The sequence below is a fragment of the Carica papaya genome, chromosome 5 (assembly GCF_054855325.1).
Source record: "Carica papaya isolate Zhongbai chromosome 5, ASM5485532v1, whole genome shotgun sequence".
Lineage (NCBI taxonomy): Eukaryota > Viridiplantae > Streptophyta > Magnoliopsida > Brassicales > Caricaceae > Carica > Carica papaya.
Genome location: NC_142313.1, coordinates 26,466,584 through 26,483,080, shown reverse-complemented (window position 1 = coordinate 26,483,080; position 16,497 = coordinate 26,466,584). Strand labels below are relative to the sequence as shown.

Sequence of the window (16,497 nt, the reverse complement as noted above, 5' to 3'; positions counted from 1 at the left end):
CACAAATTATTTTGTAGATGGGTCGTTTGATGTTATGCGCGACTATAACTATTGTCCGCTAGTTTATTCACAAATGTGAGTCACAGCGCTGGGGCAGTTTACTTGATATTAGAAAGAGAAGGAGAGGTGCAGTGTGCACGCACAAGGAAACAAATTACGGGACGGGGGAGGAAAGGAGAGGGAGTGTATGCATTTACAGCGCGGAAGCAAACAGGTGCGAGCATACCAGCACTAATGCACCAGATCCCATCAAAAGTTCGCACTTAAGTGTGCTTGGGAGAGAGTAGTACTAGGACGACTGACCTCCTAGGAAGTCCTTGTTTTGCACCCATTTTTTTTAAATAGATCGTTCGACGTTACGCGCGACTAAAACTATTGTCCACTAGTTTATTCCCAAATGTGAGTCACGGCGCCGGGGCATTTTACTTGATATTAGAACGAGAAGGAGAGGTGTAGTGTGCACACACAAGGAAACAAATGACGGGAGGGGGGAGGAAATGAGAAGGAGTGTATGTATTTGCAGCGCGGAAGCAAACAGGTGCGATCATACCAGCATTAATGCACTGGATCCCATCAGAACTTCGCAGTTAAGTGTGCTTGGGCGAGAGTAGTACTAGGATGGGTGACCTCCTGGGAAGTCCTCGTGTTGGACCTATTTTTTTTTTAAATGGATCGTTCGACGTTACGCGCGATTAGAACTATTGTCCATTGGTTTATTCGCAAATGTGAGTCACGGTGCTAGGGCATTTTACTTGATATTAGAACGAGAAGGAGAGGTACAGTGTGCACGCACAAGGAAACAAATGACGGGAGGGGGGAGGGAAGGAGAAGGATTGTATGTATTTGTAGCGCGGAATGAAACAGGTGCCATTATACTATCACTAATGCACCATATCCCATCAAAATTCCATAGTTAAATGTGCTTGGGGGAGTGTAGTACTAGGAGTGGTGACCTCCTAGGAAGTCCTCGTATTGCACAAATTTTTTTGCAGATGTGTCGTTCGACATTACGCGCGACTAGAACTATTGTCCGCTGGTTTATTCGCAAATGTGAGTCACGGTGCTGGAGAATTTTACTTAATATTAGAACGAGAATGAGAGGTGCAGTGTGCACCCACAATAAAAAAAATGACGGGAGGAGGGAGGGAAGGAGAAGGAGTGTATGTATTTGCAGTGCGGAATGAAAGATGTGCGATCATACTAGCACTAATTCACCGGATCCCATCAGAACTCCGTAGTTAAGTATGCTTGGGTGAGAGTAGTACTAGAAGTGGTGACCTCCTGGGAAGTCCTCGTGTTGTAACTTTTTTTTTTGTAGATGGGTTGTTCAACATTACGCACGACTGGAACTATGGTCCACTAATTTATTCGTAAATGTGATTCACGGCGCCGGAGCATTTTACTTGATATTAGAACGAGAAACAAAGTGCAGTGGGCACGCACAAGGAAACAAATGACGGGAGGGGGAAGGGAAGGAGAAGAAGTGTATGTATTTACAGCACAGAATGAAACAGGTGCAATTATAACATCACTAATTTACCGGATCCTATCAGAACTCCGAAGTTAAATGTGCTTGGGCGAGAGTAGTACTAAGATTGATGACCTCCTCGGAAGTACTCGTATTGCACCCATTTTTTTGCAGATGGGTCGCTCGACGTTACACGCGACTGGAACTATGGTCTGCTGGTTTATTTGCAAATGTGAGTCACTGGACATTTTACTTGATATTAGAAGGAGAAGGAGAGGTGCAGTGTGCACGCACAAGGAAACAAATGATAAGAGGGGGGAGGGAAGGAGGAGTGTTTGTATTTGCGGCGCTGTATGAAATATTTGCAATCATAGCAGCGCTAATGCATCGGATCCCATTAGAACTCCACAGTTAAGTATGCTTGGGTGAGAGTAGTACTAGGATGTGTGAACTCTTGGGAAGTCTTCGTGTTGCAACCATTTTTTTACAGATGGGTCATTCGATGTTACGCGCGACTAGAACTATGGTCCGCTAGTTTATTCGCGAATGTGAGTCATGACGCCGGGGTATTTTACTTGATACTAGAACGAAAAATAGAGGTGTAGTGTGCACGCACAAGGAAACAAATGACGAGAAGGGGGAGGGAAGGAGAAGGAGTGTATGTATTTATAGTGCGGAAAGAAACAGGTGCAATTATACCATCACTATTTCACCGGATCCCATCAGAACTCTGCAGTTAAATGTGCTTGGACGAGGGTAGTACTAGAAGTGGTGGCCTCCTGGGAAGTCCTCGTGTTGCACTCATTTTTTTACAGATGGGCTGTTTGACATTACGTGTGACTTTAACCATGGTCCGTTGGTTTATTCGCGAATGTGAGTCACGGCACCAAGACATTTTACTTGATATTAGAACGAGAAGGAGAGGTAAAGTGTGCACGCACAAGGAAACAAATGACGGGGGGGTGGAGGGAAGGAGAAGGTGTGTATGTATTTGCAGCATGGAATAAAATAGGTGCTATCATACCAGCACTAATGCACTAGATCCCATCAGCACTCCGCAGTTATTTGTGCTTGGGCGAGAGTAGTAGTAGGATGGGTGACCTCTTGAGAAGTACTCGTGTTAAACCAATTTTTTTGCAGATGGATCGTTCGATGTTACACGTGACTTGAACTATTATCCGCTGGTTTATTCGCAAATGTGAGTCCTAGCGATGAGGCATTTTACTTGATATTAGAATGAGAAAGATAGGTGCAGTGTGCACGCACAAGGAAACAAATGACGGGAGGGGGAAGGGAAGGAGAAGGAGTGTATGTATTTGCAGCGCGGAATGAAACAGGTGCCATTATACCATCACCAATTCACCGGATCCCATAAGAACTTTGCACTTAAATTTGCTTGGGCGAGTATAGTGCAAGGAGCGGTGACCTCGTGGGAAGTCCTCATGTTGCACCTATTTTTTTCAGATGGGGTGTTCGACGTTACGCGCAACTTGAATTAGGTTCCGCTGGTTTATTCGCAAATGTGAGTTAAGGTGCCAAGGTATTTTACTTGATATTAGAAGGAGAATGAGAGGTGTAGTGTGCACGCACAAGGAAACAAATGACGGCAGGGGGGCGAGAAGGAGAAGGAGTGTATGTATTTGCAGCGCATAATGAAACAAGTGTGATCATACCAGCACTAATGCACCAGATCCCATCAGAAGTCCGCAGTTAAGTGTGCTTGGGTGAGAGTTGTACTAGAATGGGTGACCTCCTGGGAAGTCCTCGTGTTGCACCTATTTTTTTGCAGATGGGTCGTTCGACGTTACGCACGAATAGAACTATGGTAAGTTGGTTTATTCGCAAATGTGAGTTACGGTGCAGAGGCATTTTACTTGATATTAGAACAAGAATGAGAGGTGCAGTGTGCACGCACAAAGAAACAAATGACGGGAGGGGGGAGGGAAGGAGATGGAATGTATATATTTGTAGCGCAGAATGAAACTGGTGCGATCATACTAGCACTAATGCACCGGATCCCATCAGAACTCTGCAGTTAAGTGTGCTTGGGCGAGAGTAGTACTAGGATGGGTGATCTCCTCGGAAGTTCTCGTGTTGCGCCCATTTTTTGCAGATGGGTCGTTCAACGTTACGCGCAACTAGAATTATGGTCTGCTAATTTATTCGCAAATGTTAGTCACAGCGCCGAGGTATTTTACTTGATATTAGAACGAGAATGAGAGGTGCAGTGTGCACGCACAAGAAAACAAATGACAGGGGGGGAGGAAAGGAGAAGGAGTGTATTTGTTTATAGTGTAGAATGAAACAGGTGCGATCATACCAGCACTAATGCACCAGATCCCATCAGAACTCCGCAGTTAAGTGTGATTGAGCAATAGTAGTACTAGAATGGGTGACCTCTTGGGAAGTTCTTGTGTTGCACCTATTTTTTTACAGATGGGTCATTCGACGTTACGCGCGACTGGAACTATGGTTCGCTGGTTTATTCGTAAATATGAGTCACGGCGTCGGGGCGTTTTATTTGATATTAGAACGAGAAGAAGAAGTGCAGTGTGCACACACAAGGAAAACAATGATAGAAGGGAGGAAAGAAGGAGAAAGAGTGTGTGTATTTGTAGTGCGAAATTAAACAAGTGCGATCAAACGACCACTAATGCACTAGATCCCATCAGAACTTTGTAGCTATGTGTGCTTGGGCGAGAGTAGTACTAGGATGGGTGACCTCCTGGGAAGTACTCGTGTTGCACCCATTTTTTTGCAGATGGATCGTTCGACATTACGCGCGACTAGAACTATGGTCCGCTGGTTTATTCGCAAATGTGAGTCACGGCACTGGGGCATTTTACTTGATATTAGAGCGAGAATGAGTGGTGTAGTGTGCACGCATAAGGAAACAAATGATGGGAGGGGGGAGTGAAGGAGATGGAGTGTATGTATTTGCAGCGTGGAATGAAACAGGTTCGATCATACCAGCACTAACACATCGGATCACATCAGAACTACGCATTTAAGCGTGCTTGGGCGAGATTAGTACTAGGATGGGTGACCTCCTGGGAAGTTTTCTTGTTGCACTTGTCTTTTTACAGATGGGGTGTCAAATGTTACAGGCGATCGGAGCCACAGTCCGCCGGCATAAGCAGCGACGTTGAAACATTTTGCTTAATATTTTACGTGCACTTATTTGTAGTCCACCACGTGATAAGAGTCTCATTACGAGAGTCTTACACAGTAGAACAACGAAAAAAGAGACGCAGCGGGCCTCCATTCTTCTGGGCGTGAGTTGAAGCGACATGGCATTTCGCTCTATATTAGAAGTAGAAGCAGAGATGTGGTATGCCCGCACAGTGAAATAAATGATGGGAGGGGGGAGGGAAGGAGATGGGCTATATGTATTTGCAGTGGGGAATGGAACAGTTGCGATCATACAAACACTAATGCACAGGATCCCATCAGAACTCTGTAGTCAAGCTTGCTTGGGCGAGATTAGTTCTAGGATGGGTGACCTCCTAGAAAGTCCTCGTGTTGAACCCATCTTTTTGTAGATGGGGTGTTAAACGTTAAGTGCGATCGGAGCCACAGTCTGCCGGTGTGAGTATATATACTTACAGCGTGGAATTAAAGGGGTGTGATCATACCTGCACTAATGCACTAGATCCCATTAAATTTCATAGTTAAGTGTGTTTGGGCGGTAGTAGTACTAGGATGGGTGACCTCCTAGAAAGTTCTAATGTTCCACTCATTTTTTTGCTAACGGGACGTTAAACATTATGTCCAATCAAAGCCATTGTCCCTCAGAGTGAGTCGCAACGCCAAGACATTTTCCTTAATATTTTTCGTGCATTCATTTATAGTTCGCCACATGATAAAAGTGTCATTACGAGCATCTTACATAGTAGAATAAAGAAAAATGAGGTGCAGGGGGTAGTCCGTTAATCTGGGCATGAGTCGAGGCCCTGGAGCATTTTGCTCTATATTAGAACTATAAGTAGAGGTGAGGTGAAATAGAAGAGGTGCGATCATACTAGCACTAACGCACCGGATCCCATCAAACTCCGTAGTTGAGCGTGTTTTGGCGAGAATAGTACTAGGATGGGTGATCTTTTGAGAAATCCTCGTATTGCGCCCGTCTTTTTACGAATGGGGTGTTAAATGTTCTGCGCAATAGGAGCCATAGTCCACCGGCATGAGTCGTGGTGCCAGAATATTTTGTTTAATATTTTTCGTGCATTCACTTATAGTCCACCACATGATAAGAGTGTCATTACGAGCATCTTACATAGTAGAACAATGAAAAATGAGGTACAATAGGTGCTTTGTTTACCTAGGCGTGAGTCGAGGTGCCCAAACATTTCACTTGATATTAAAACTAGAAACAGAGGTGTTGTGTGCATGCACAACAAAACAAATGACGGGAGGGGGGAGGGAAGGAGAAGGGGTATACGTATTTGTAGCAAGAAATGGAAGGGGTGCGATCATACCAACACTAATGCGTCAGATCCTGTTGAACTCTGTAGTTAAACGTGCTCTGGTGAAAGCAGTATTAGGATGGGTGACCTCCTGCGAAGTCCTCGTGTTCCACCCGTCTTTTTATGGACGGAGCATTAAATATTACGAGTGACCGGAACGACAGTCTGCCAGTGTGAGTCGCGGCATTGGGACATTTTGCTTAATATTTTTCATGCATTCATTTATAGTCCATCACGAGATAAGAATGTCATTATGATTATCTTACATAGTAGAACAATGAAAATAGAGTTGTGGCGGGCAGTCTGTTCATCTGGGCATGAGTCTAGATGCTTTGGCATTTCGCTTAATATTAGAACTAGAAGCAGAGGTGCGGTGTGCGCGCACAACAAAATAAGTGATTAGAGGGGAGAGGGAAGGAGAAGTGGTATATGTATTTGCAGCACGGAATGGAAGGGGTGTGATCATATAAGCACTAATGCATCGGATCCCATCGAACTTCGTAGTTAATCGTGCTTGTGAGAGAGTAGTACTAGGATGGGTGATCTCCTAGGAAGTTCTCATGTTGCACCCTTCTTTTTGCAGATTGGGCGTTAAATGTTATGTGGGACTAGAGCGACAGTCGCCGGTTAATTCGCAAACGTGAGTCACGACGCCGGAGCATTTTGCTTAATATTATTCGTGCATTCAATTATAGCCCACCACGTGATGAGATTATTATTACGAGCATCTTACATAGTAGAACAACAAAAAAGGAGGTATGGCGGGTGTTCCGTTCATACAGACATGAGTCGAGACGCTGGGGCATTTTGCTCGATATTACAACTAGAAAAAGAGGTGTGCTTCGCGCACTGCGAAATAAATGACGGGAAGGGAGAGGGAAGGAGAAGGGATATATGTCTTTGCGGCACAAATTAGAAGGGATGCGATCATAACAACACTAGTTCATGGGATCCATCAGAACTCTGCAGTTAAGCGTGCTTGGGCAAGAGTAGTTCTATAATGGGTGACCTCTTGGGAAGCACTCGTGTTGCACCCTTTTTTTTGCAGATGGGGCGTTAAATGTTACGCGGGACTTGAGCGACGGTCTTCCTGTTCATTCACAAACATTAGTCATGGTGCAAGGGCATTTTGCTTAATACTTTTCGTGCATTCAATTAAAGCCCATCACGTGATGAGAGTATCATTGCGAGCATCTTAAGTAGTAGAACAACGAAAAATGAGGTGCGGTGGGCAATCTGTTCATATAGGCATTAGTCAAAGTGCCAGGGAATTTCGCTCGATATTAGAACTAGAGTAGAGGTGAGTTGCGCGCACAGTGAAACAAATGACGGGGCGGGAGAGGGAAGGAGAAGTGGTATATTGTCTTTACGGCGCAAATTTGAAGGGGTGCAATCATACCAGCACTAGTTCACCGGATCCCATCAGAACTCCGTAGTCAAGCGTGCTTGGGCGAGAGTAGTAGTAGGATGGGTGACCTCTTGGGAAGTACTCGTGTTGCACCCTTCTTTTTGTAGACGGGGCATTAAATGTTACGCGGGACCAGAATGACGGTCCGACGGTTCATTCACAAACGTGAGTCACAGCGCCGGGACATTTTGCTTAATATTTTTCGTACATTCAATTAAAGCCCATCACGTGTTGAGAGTGTCATTGCGAGCATCTTACATAGTAGAACAATAAAAAAGGAGGTGCGGTGGGTGTTTCATATAGACATGAGTCAAGGCACCGAGACATTTCGCTCGATATTACAACTAGAAGCAGAGGTGAGTTACGCCCACAGCGAAATAAATGATGGGATGGGAGAGGGAAGGGGAAGCCGTATATGTATTTGCGGCGCAAACTAAAACGATTGCAATCATACCAGCATTAGTTCACCGGATCCCATCAGAACTCCGCAGTCAAGCGTTCTTGGGTGAGAGTAGTACTTGGATGCGTGACCTTTTGGGAAGTGCTCGTGTTGCACCCTTCTTTCTACAGATGGAGTGTTAAATGTTACGTGGGACTGGAGCAACGGTCGACCGGAGTATTTTACTTAATATTTTTTGTACATTCTATTAAAACCAATCACGTGATAAGAGTGTCATTGCGAGCACCTTACATAATATAACAACAAAAAATGAGGTACAGTGGGCGATCCGTTCATATGGGCATGAGTCAAGGCGCCGGGGCATTTCGCTTAATATTAGAACTAGAAGAAGAGGTGAGGTGCGCACACAGCGAATCAAATGACGGGAGGGGAGAGGGAAGGAGAAGGGGCATATGTATTTGCAGCGCAAACAAGAAAGGGTGCGATCATACCAGCACTAGTTTATCGGATCCCATCAGAACTCTACAGTTATGCGTGCTTGGGCGAGAGTAGTACTAGGATGAGTTACCTCCTGGGAAGCTCTCGGCTCTCGTGTTGCATCCTTCTTTTTTCAGACTGGGCGTTAAACGTTATGCAGGACCGGAGCGATGGTCCACCAGTTCATTCGCAAATGTGAGTAACGGCACCGGGGCATTTATTTTAATATTTTTCGCACATTCAATTAAAGCCCATCACGTGATTAGAGTGTCTGCGAGCATATTACATAGTAGAAGAACAAAAAATGAGGTGTGGCGCTATCCGTTCATATGAGAATGAGTGGAGGTGCACACCGGGGTATTTCACTTGATATTAGAATTAGATGCAGAGGTGAGGTGTGCGAACAGCGAAACAAATGACGGGAGGGGAGAGGGAAGAAGAAGGGGTATATGTACTTAAGGCGCAAACTAGAATGGGTGCGATCATACCAGCACTAGTTCACTGGATCCCATCTGAACTCCGTAGTTAAGCGTGCTTGGGCGATAGTAGTACTAAGATGGGTGATCTCCTGGAAGTTCTCGTATTGCACCCTTCTTTTTGCAAACGGGGTGTTAAACATTCAACCAGACCGAAGCGATAGTCCGCCGGTTTATTTGCAAACGTGAGTCACGGCATCGGAGCATTTTTCTTAATATTTTTCCAGCATTCAATTAAAGTCGATCCGTTCAATGGGGATTAGTCGAGATGGGTCATTCGACGTTACGCGCGACTGAAAGTATGGTCTGCTGGTTTAATCGCAAATGTGAGTCACGGCGCTGGGGCGGGGCATTTTACTTGAAATTAGAACAAAAAAGAGAGGTGCAGTGTGCACGCACAAGGAAATAAATGACGGGAGGGGGGAGGGAAGGAGAACGAGTGTATGTATTCGGAGCACAGAATGAAACAGGTGCCATTATACGATCACTAATTCACCGGATCCCATCACAACTCCGCAGTTAAATGTGCTTGGTCGAGTGTAGTACTAGAAGTGGTGACCTCCTGGGAAGTCCTTGTGTTGCACTTAATTTTTTCAGACGGGGCGTTGACGTTACATGCGGCTGGAACTATTGTCAGTTGGTTTATTCGCAAATATTAGTCACGGAGCCGAGGCATTTTACTTGATATTAGAACGAGAAGGAGAGGCGTAGTGTGCACGCACAAGGAAACAAATGACAGGATGGGGGAGGGAAGAAGAAGGAGTGTATGTATTTGCAGGGCAGAATGAGACAGGTACCATTATACTGTCACTAATTCTTCGTATCCCATCAGAACTACATAGTTAAGTGTGCTTGGGCGAGAGTAGTACTAGGATGGGTGACCTCTTGAGAAGTTCTCGTGTTGCATCCATCTTTTTGCACACGGGTCGTTCGACCTTACGCGCAACTAGAACTATGGTCCACTGATTTATTCACAAATGTGAGTCATGGTGCCGTAGTATTTTACTTGATATTAGAACGACAATGAGAGGTGCAGTGTGCATGCACAAGGAAACAAATAACGAAAGGTAGGAGGGAAGGAGAAGGAGTGTATGTATTTGCAGCGCATAATGAAAAAGATGGAATCAACTTATGTAATAGAGTCGATCCCTTAAGGTATTGAACAGCAGTGTAGCATCAAATCCTAAAGACAGTAGGTCTTTTTATAAAGAAAAGTCTTTTTTAAAGATTATATATAAATTTTTATATGAAAACGAAATCGAGATAGTCACCTTTAAGAAAATTCTAAAAATAGTCGAAATACCTATGCTTTATTTATTTATGTATTTATTTTTTGAAGGTGGGAGAAAAGACAAGCTAAAACTTATTATTATATTAATTTAATCAAAAATTCAAGTTTGAAACTCATGTAATAAATCTATTTTGGTTAACTTGAGAAAAAATAGGATATCTATGAGAAATCTCATTTAATTATATATGTAGGTTAAAAAAAGGGACACCAAAAGAATTGACTGTTGAGCTGTATGAGGTAGGAAACTCTAAAGTACGGTTATAAGGGAATGAATTGACCCACCTATTTCGACTAGGGAGAATAGGCCATTCGATAGGGAGATTCTGAAATTGACCATCACTAATTCACCGGATCCCATCAGAACTCTGCAGTTGAATGTGCTTGGGCGAGTGTAGTACTAGGAGTGGTGACCTCTTGGGAAATCCTCGTGTTGCACCTATTTTTTTCAGATGGAGTGTTCAACGATATGCGCGCCTAGAGCTATGGTCTGCTGGTTTATTCGCAAATGTGAGTCACGGCGCCGGAGCATTTTACTTGATATTAGAACGAGAAAGAGAGGTGCAGTGTGCACGCACAAGGAAACAAATGACGGGAGGGGGGAGGGAAGGAGAAGGAGTGTATGTATTTGCAGCGCGGAATGAAAGAGGTGCGATCATACCAGCACTAATGAACCAGATCCCATCAGAACTCTGCAGTTAAGTGTGCTTGGGTGAGAGTAGTACTAGGATGGGTTACCTCCTAGGAAGTACTCGTGTTGCACCCATTTTTTTGAAAATTAGTCGTTCGACGTTACGTGCGACTGGAACTATGATCCACTGATTTATTCACAAATGAGAGATGAAGTGTGCACGCATAAGGAAACAAATGAGGGGAGGGGGGAAGGAATGAAAAGGAGTGTATATATTTGCAGCGCAGAATGAAAGAGGTGCGATCATACCAGCACTAATGCACTGGATCCCATCAGAACTCCGTAGTTAAGTGTGCTGGGGTGAGAGTAGTACTAGGATGGGTGATTTCCTGGGAAGTATTCATGTTGCATCCATTTTTCTGCAGATGGGTCGTTCGATGTTACGCGTGACTATAACTATGGTCTGCTGGTTTATTTGTAAATATGAGTCACGGCGCCGGGGTATTTTACTTGATATTAGAAAGAGGAGAGGTGTAGTGTGCACGCACAAGGAAACAAATGACGGGAGGGGGGAGGGAAGGAGAAGGAGTGTATGTTTTTGCAGCGCGGAATGAAACAGGTGCGATCATACCAGCACTAATGCAACGAATCCTATCTGAACTCCATATTTAAGTGTGCTTGGGCGAGTGTAGTACAAGGATGGGTGACCTCCTAGGAAGTACTCGTGTTGCACTCAATGTTTTACAGATGGGTCGCTTTACGTTACGCGCAACTGGAACTATGGTCTGCTGGTTTATTCGTAAATGTGAGTCACAGCGTCGGGACATTTTACTTGATTTTAGAAGGAGAAGGAGAGGATCAGTGTGCACGCACAAGGAAACAAATGACGGGAGGTGGGAGGGAAGGTGAAGGAGTGTTTGTATTTGCAGCGCGTAATGAAACAGATGCGATCATACTAGCACTGATGCATCGAATCCCATTAGAACTCTGCAGTTAGTTGTGCTTGGGCGAGAGTAGTACTAGGATGGGTAACCTCCTGGGAAGTCCTTGTGTTGCACCCGCCATTTTCTTAATATTTTTCGTGCATCCACTTATAGTCCACTACGTGATAAGAGTGTCATTACGAGCATTGTATATAATAAAACAAGCAAAACAGAGGTATGGCGGGCGATCTGTTCATCTGGGCGTGAGTCGAGGCAACAGAGCATTTAGTTTGATATTACAACTAGAAGTAGAGGTGTGGTGTCCACACAGAGCGAAACAAATGATGGGAAGGGGGAGGGAAAGAGAAAGGGTATATATATTTGAAGTGAGGAATAGGACGGGTGGGATCATACTAGCACTAATGCATCGTATCCCATCGTAATCTACAGTTAAGCGTGTTTGAGTGAGAGTAGTACTAGGATGAGTGACCCCCTGGGAAGTGCTTGTGTTGTACCCGTCTTTTTGCGAACAGGGGATCAAACGTTACGCGCGATTGGAGCCATAGTCTGCTGGTTCATTTGCCGGCGTGAGTCGCCACGCGAGGACATTTTGCTTACCTTTTTTTGTGCACTCATTTATAGTCCACCACATGATAAGAGAATCATTACGAGCATCTTACATAGTAGAATAACGAAAAAAAAGGTGTGGCGGGTGGTCCTTTAATCTGGGCATAAGTTGAGGCGCTGGGGCATTTTGCTTGATATTAAAATTAGAAACAGAGATGCAGTGTGCGTGCACAGCAAAAAAAATAACGGGAAAGGGGAGGAAATGAGAAGGAGTATATGTATTTGCAATGCGGAATGGAAGGGGTGTCATCATACCAGCACTAATGCACCGGATCCCATCGAACTATGCAGTTAAGCATGCTTGGGCGAGAGTAGTACTAGGATCTGTAACCTCCTGAGAAGTCCTCGTGTTGCATTGTCTATTTACAAATGGGGCGTAAAACGATACATGTGATCAGAGCCATAATCCGCTGGTGTGAGTCAGGTCGCCCGAAAATTTTGCTTACTATTTTTTCATGCATCCATTTATAGTCTACCACGTGATAAGAGTGTCATTACGAGCATCTTACATAGTTGAATGCAGAAAAATGAGATATGGCAGGCGGTCCTTTCTTCTGGCGTGAGTCGAGGTGTCGGGACATTTCGCTTGATATTAGAATTATAAATAGAGGTGCGGTGTGCGCGCACAATGAAAAAAATGATAGGTGGGGGGAGGAAAGGAGAAGGGGTATATGTATTTGTAGTGCAGAATAGAAGGGGTGCAATCATACTAGCATTAATACACCGGATCCCATCAAACTCCGTAGTTAAGCGTGCTTGGACGAGAGTAATACTAGGATGGGTGACCTCCTGATAAGTTCTCCTGTCTTTTTGCAAACAGGGCATCAAACGTTACACGCGATCGGAGCCGCCGGCATGAGTAGCAATGTTGAAACATTTTGCTTAATATTTTACGTGCACTTATTTGTAGTCCACCACGTGATAAGAGTCTCATTACGAGAGTCTTACATAGTAGAACAATGAAAAAAGAGGCGCAAGGTGCCTTCGTTCTTCTGGGCGTGAGTCGAAGCGACATGGCATTTCGTTCTATATTACAACTAAAAGCAGAGAAGTGGTATGCCCGCATAGCGAAATAAATGATGGGAGGGGGGAAGGAAGGAGAAGGGCTATATGTATTTGCAGTGGGGAATGGGACAGTTGCGATCATATAAACATTAATGCATAGGATACAATCAGAACTCTGTATTCAAGCGTGCTTGGGCAAGATTTGTTCTAGGATGGGTGAAAAGTCCTCGTGTTGAACCCGTCTTTTTGTAGATGGGGTGTTAAACGTTAAGTGCGATCGAAGCCACAGTCTTCCGGTGTGAGTCGCGGGGCCTGGAAATTTTGCTTAATATTTTTCGTGCATTCATTTATAGTCCACCACATGATGAGAGTGTCATTACAAGTATCTTACATAGTATAACAATGAAAAATGAGGTACAGTGGGAGCCATTCATCTGGGCATGAGTCGAGGTGCCGGGGTATTTTATTTGATATTAGAACTAGAAACAGAGGTGTGGTGTGTGCAAACAACAAAACAAATGACGGGAGGGGTGAGGGAAGGAGAATGGGTATATGTACTTGCATTGTAGAATTGAAGGGGTTCGATCATACCTGCACTAATGCACTGGATCTCGTCAAATTTCGTAGTTAAGTGTGTTTGGGCGGAAGTAGTACTAGGATGGGTGACCTCCTGGAAAGTTCTAATGTTCTACTCATTTTTTTGCTGACGGGACGTTAACAATATGCGCGATCAAAGCCATTGTCCCTCGGAGTGAGTCCCAATGCCAAGACATTTTTCTTAATATTTTTTGTGCATTCATTTATAGTTCGTCATGTGATAAGAGTGTCATTACGAGCATCTTACATAGTAGAATAACAAAAAATAAGGTGCAAGGGGTAGTCCGTACATCTTGGCGTGAGTGGAGGCACCGGAGCATTTTGCTCTATATTAGAACTATAAGAAGAAGTCCAATGTTCGCGCATAGCGAAACAAATAATGGGGGGGGGGGGGGAGGGAGAAGAGATATATGTATTTGTAGCACAAAATAGAAGAGGCACAATCATACTAGCACTAATGCATTGGATCCCATCGAACTCCGTAGTTGAGTGTGCTTTGGCGAGAGTAATACTAGGATGGGTGATCTTTTGGGAAGTCCTCGTGTTGCGCCCATTTTTTTACGGATCGGGTGTTAAACATTATGCGTAATTGGAGACATAGTCTGCCAGCATGAGTCGTGGCGCCAGAATATTTTGCTTAATATTTTTTTGTACATTCATTTATAGTCCACAACATGATAAGAGTGTCATTACGAGCATCTTACATAGTAGAAAAATGAAAAATGAGGTACGACAGGCGGTCTGTTTATCTAGGCATGAGTCGAGGTGCCCGGACATTTCGCTTGATATTAGAACTAGAAACACAAGTGTAGTGTGCATGCACAGCGAAACAAATGACGGGAGGGGGGAGGGAAGGAGAAGGGGTATATGTATTTGCAGCACAAAATGGAAGGGGTGCGATCATACCAACACTAATGCATCGGATCCTGTCAAACTTTGCAGTTAAGCGTGCTCTGGTTAAATCAGTATTAGGATGGGTGACCTCCTCTGAAGTCCTTGTGTTCCACCCGTCTTTTTATGGACGGGGCATTAAATGTTACGCGTGACCGGAGTGACAGTCCACCAGTGTGAGTCGCGGCATTGGGACATTTTTGCTTAATATTTTTTATACATTCATTTATAGTCCATCACGAGATAAGAATGTCATTACGATTATCTTACATAGTAGAACAATGAAAATAGAGTTGTGGCAGGCAGTCTGTTCATCTAGGCATGAGTCGAGATGCCTTGCATTTCGCTAGATATTAGAACTAGAAACAGAGGTGCGGTGTATCCGCACAACAAAATAAATGATGAGAGGGGAGAGGGAAGGAGAAGTGGTATATGTATTTGCAGCACAGAATGGAAGGGGTGCGATCATACCAGCATTAATACATCGGATCCAATCAAATTTTGTAGTTAATCGTGCTTGGACGAGAGTAGTACTAGGATGGGTGATCTCCTAGGAAGTTCTCATGTTGCACCCTTCTTTTTGCAGATGGGGCGCTAAATGTTACGAGGGACTAGAGCGAATGTCGCTGGTTAATTTGCAAACGTGAGTCACGCGCCAGAGTATTTTGCTTAATATTATTCGTGCATTCAATTATAGCCCACCATGTGATAAGATTATTATTTCGAGCATCTTACATAATAGAACAACAAAAAAGGAGGTACGGTGGGTGTTCCGTTCATATAGACATGAGTCGAGGCGCCAGAGCATTTCGCTCGATATTAGAACTAGAAGAAGGGGTGTGTTGCACGCACAGAGAAACAAATGACGGGTAAGGAGAGGGAAGGAAAAGGGATATATGTCTTTGCGGCGTAAATTAGAAGGGGTGCGATTATACCAGCACTAGTTCATGGGATCCATCAGAACTCTGCAGTTAAGCGTGCTTGGGCGAGAGTAGTTCTACTATGGGTGACCTCTTGGGAAGCACTCGTGTTGCACCTTTTTTTTTACAGACTGTGCGTTAAATGTTACGCGGGACTGGAGCGACGGTCCGCCTGTTCATTTGCAAACGTGAGTCACGGTGCCGTGGTATTTTGCTTAATACTTTTCGTGCATTCAACTAAAGCCCATCACGTGATGAAAGTGTCATTACGAGCATCTTAAATAGTAGAACAACGAAAAATGAGGTGCGGTGGGCGATCCGTTCATATAGGCATGAGTCGAGGTGCCAGGGCATTTCGCTCGATATTAGAACTAGAAGCAGAGGTGACTTACGCGCACAGTTAAACAAATGACGGGAAGGGCGAGGGAAGGAGAAGTGGTATATGTCTTTGCGACGCAAATTAGAAGGGATCATGCCAGCACTAGTTCAACGAATCCCGTCAGAACTCTGCAGTCAAGCATGCTTGGGTGAGAGTAGTACTAGGATGGTGACCTCTTAGGAAGTACTCTTGTTGCACCCTTCTTTTTGTAGATGGGGCATTAAATGTTATGCGAGACAAGAGCGACGATCTGACAGTTCATTCACAAACGTGAGTCACGACACCGGGGCATTTTACTTGATATTAGAACGAGAAAGAGAGGTGCAGTGTGTACGCACAAGGAAACAAATGATGGGAGGGGGGAGAGAAGGAGAAGGAGTGTATGTATTTACAGCGCAGAATGAAACAGGTGCGATCATACCAGCACTAAAGCACCGGATCCCATCAGAACTCTGCAATTAAGTATGCTTGGGCGAAACTAGTACTAGGATGGGTGACCTCCTAGGAAGTACTCGTGTTGCAACCATTGTTTTACAGATGG

General features: G+C 44.4%; 1 non-coding gene and 19 pseudogenes across 1 annotated transcript; all 20 read left to right on the top strand.

Moving 5' to 3' along the window:
- Positions 1–536: 536 nt before the first annotated feature.
- Positions 537–655, top strand: LOC148256385 (5S ribosomal RNA; annotated as a pseudogene).
- A 532-nt stretch (positions 656–1,187) lies between these two features.
- Positions 1,188–1,306, top strand: LOC148256384 (5S ribosomal RNA; annotated as a pseudogene).
- A 522-nt stretch (positions 1,307–1,828) lies between these two features.
- LOC148256383 (5S ribosomal RNA) lies at positions 1,829–1,947 on the top strand (annotated as a pseudogene).
- Positions 1,948–2,153: 206 nt separating this feature from the next.
- LOC148256382 (5S ribosomal RNA) lies at positions 2,154–2,272 on the top strand (annotated as a pseudogene).
- Positions 2,273–3,127: 855 nt separating this feature from the next.
- Positions 3,128–3,246, top strand: LOC148256381 (5S ribosomal RNA; annotated as a pseudogene).
- A 206-nt stretch (positions 3,247–3,452) lies between these two features.
- LOC148256380 (5S ribosomal RNA) lies at positions 3,453–3,571 on the top strand (annotated as a pseudogene).
- A 203-nt stretch (positions 3,572–3,774) lies between these two features.
- LOC148256379 (5S ribosomal RNA) lies at positions 3,775–3,893 on the top strand (annotated as a pseudogene).
- Positions 3,894–4,099: 206 nt separating this feature from the next.
- Positions 4,100–4,218, top strand: LOC148256378 (5S ribosomal RNA; annotated as a pseudogene).
- A 206-nt stretch (positions 4,219–4,424) lies between these two features.
- LOC148256377 (5S ribosomal RNA) lies at positions 4,425–4,543 on the top strand (annotated as a pseudogene).
- A 933-nt stretch (positions 4,544–5,476) lies between these two features.
- LOC148256376 (5S ribosomal RNA) lies at positions 5,477–5,594 on the top strand (annotated as a pseudogene).
- Positions 5,595–6,388: 794 nt separating this feature from the next.
- LOC148256375 (5S ribosomal RNA) lies at positions 6,389–6,506 on the top strand (annotated as a pseudogene).
- Positions 6,507–7,319: 813 nt separating this feature from the next.
- Positions 7,320–7,438, top strand: LOC148256374 (5S ribosomal RNA). The gene has a single exon (XR_015820006.1). It is a non-coding gene; the product is annotated as a 5S ribosomal RNA (ribosomal RNA).
- A 344-nt stretch (positions 7,439–7,782) lies between these two features.
- LOC148256373 (5S ribosomal RNA) lies at positions 7,783–7,901 on the top strand (annotated as a pseudogene).
- Positions 7,902–8,693: 792 nt separating this feature from the next.
- Positions 8,694–8,811, top strand: LOC148256372 (5S ribosomal RNA; annotated as a pseudogene).
- A 1,819-nt stretch (positions 8,812–10,630) lies between these two features.
- Positions 10,631–10,749, top strand: LOC148256371 (5S ribosomal RNA; annotated as a pseudogene).
- A 160-nt stretch (positions 10,750–10,909) lies between these two features.
- On the top strand, positions 10,910–11,028 carry LOC148256370 (5S ribosomal RNA; annotated as a pseudogene).
- A 203-nt stretch (positions 11,029–11,231) lies between these two features.
- On the top strand, positions 11,232–11,350 carry LOC148256369 (5S ribosomal RNA; annotated as a pseudogene).
- A 206-nt stretch (positions 11,351–11,556) lies between these two features.
- Positions 11,557–11,675, top strand: LOC148256368 (5S ribosomal RNA; annotated as a pseudogene).
- Positions 11,676–15,578: 3,903 nt separating this feature from the next.
- LOC148256367 (5S ribosomal RNA) lies at positions 15,579–15,696 on the top strand (annotated as a pseudogene).
- A 667-nt stretch (positions 15,697–16,363) lies between these two features.
- On the top strand, positions 16,364–16,482 carry LOC148256366 (5S ribosomal RNA; annotated as a pseudogene).
- Positions 16,483–16,497: the final 15 nt, after the last annotated feature.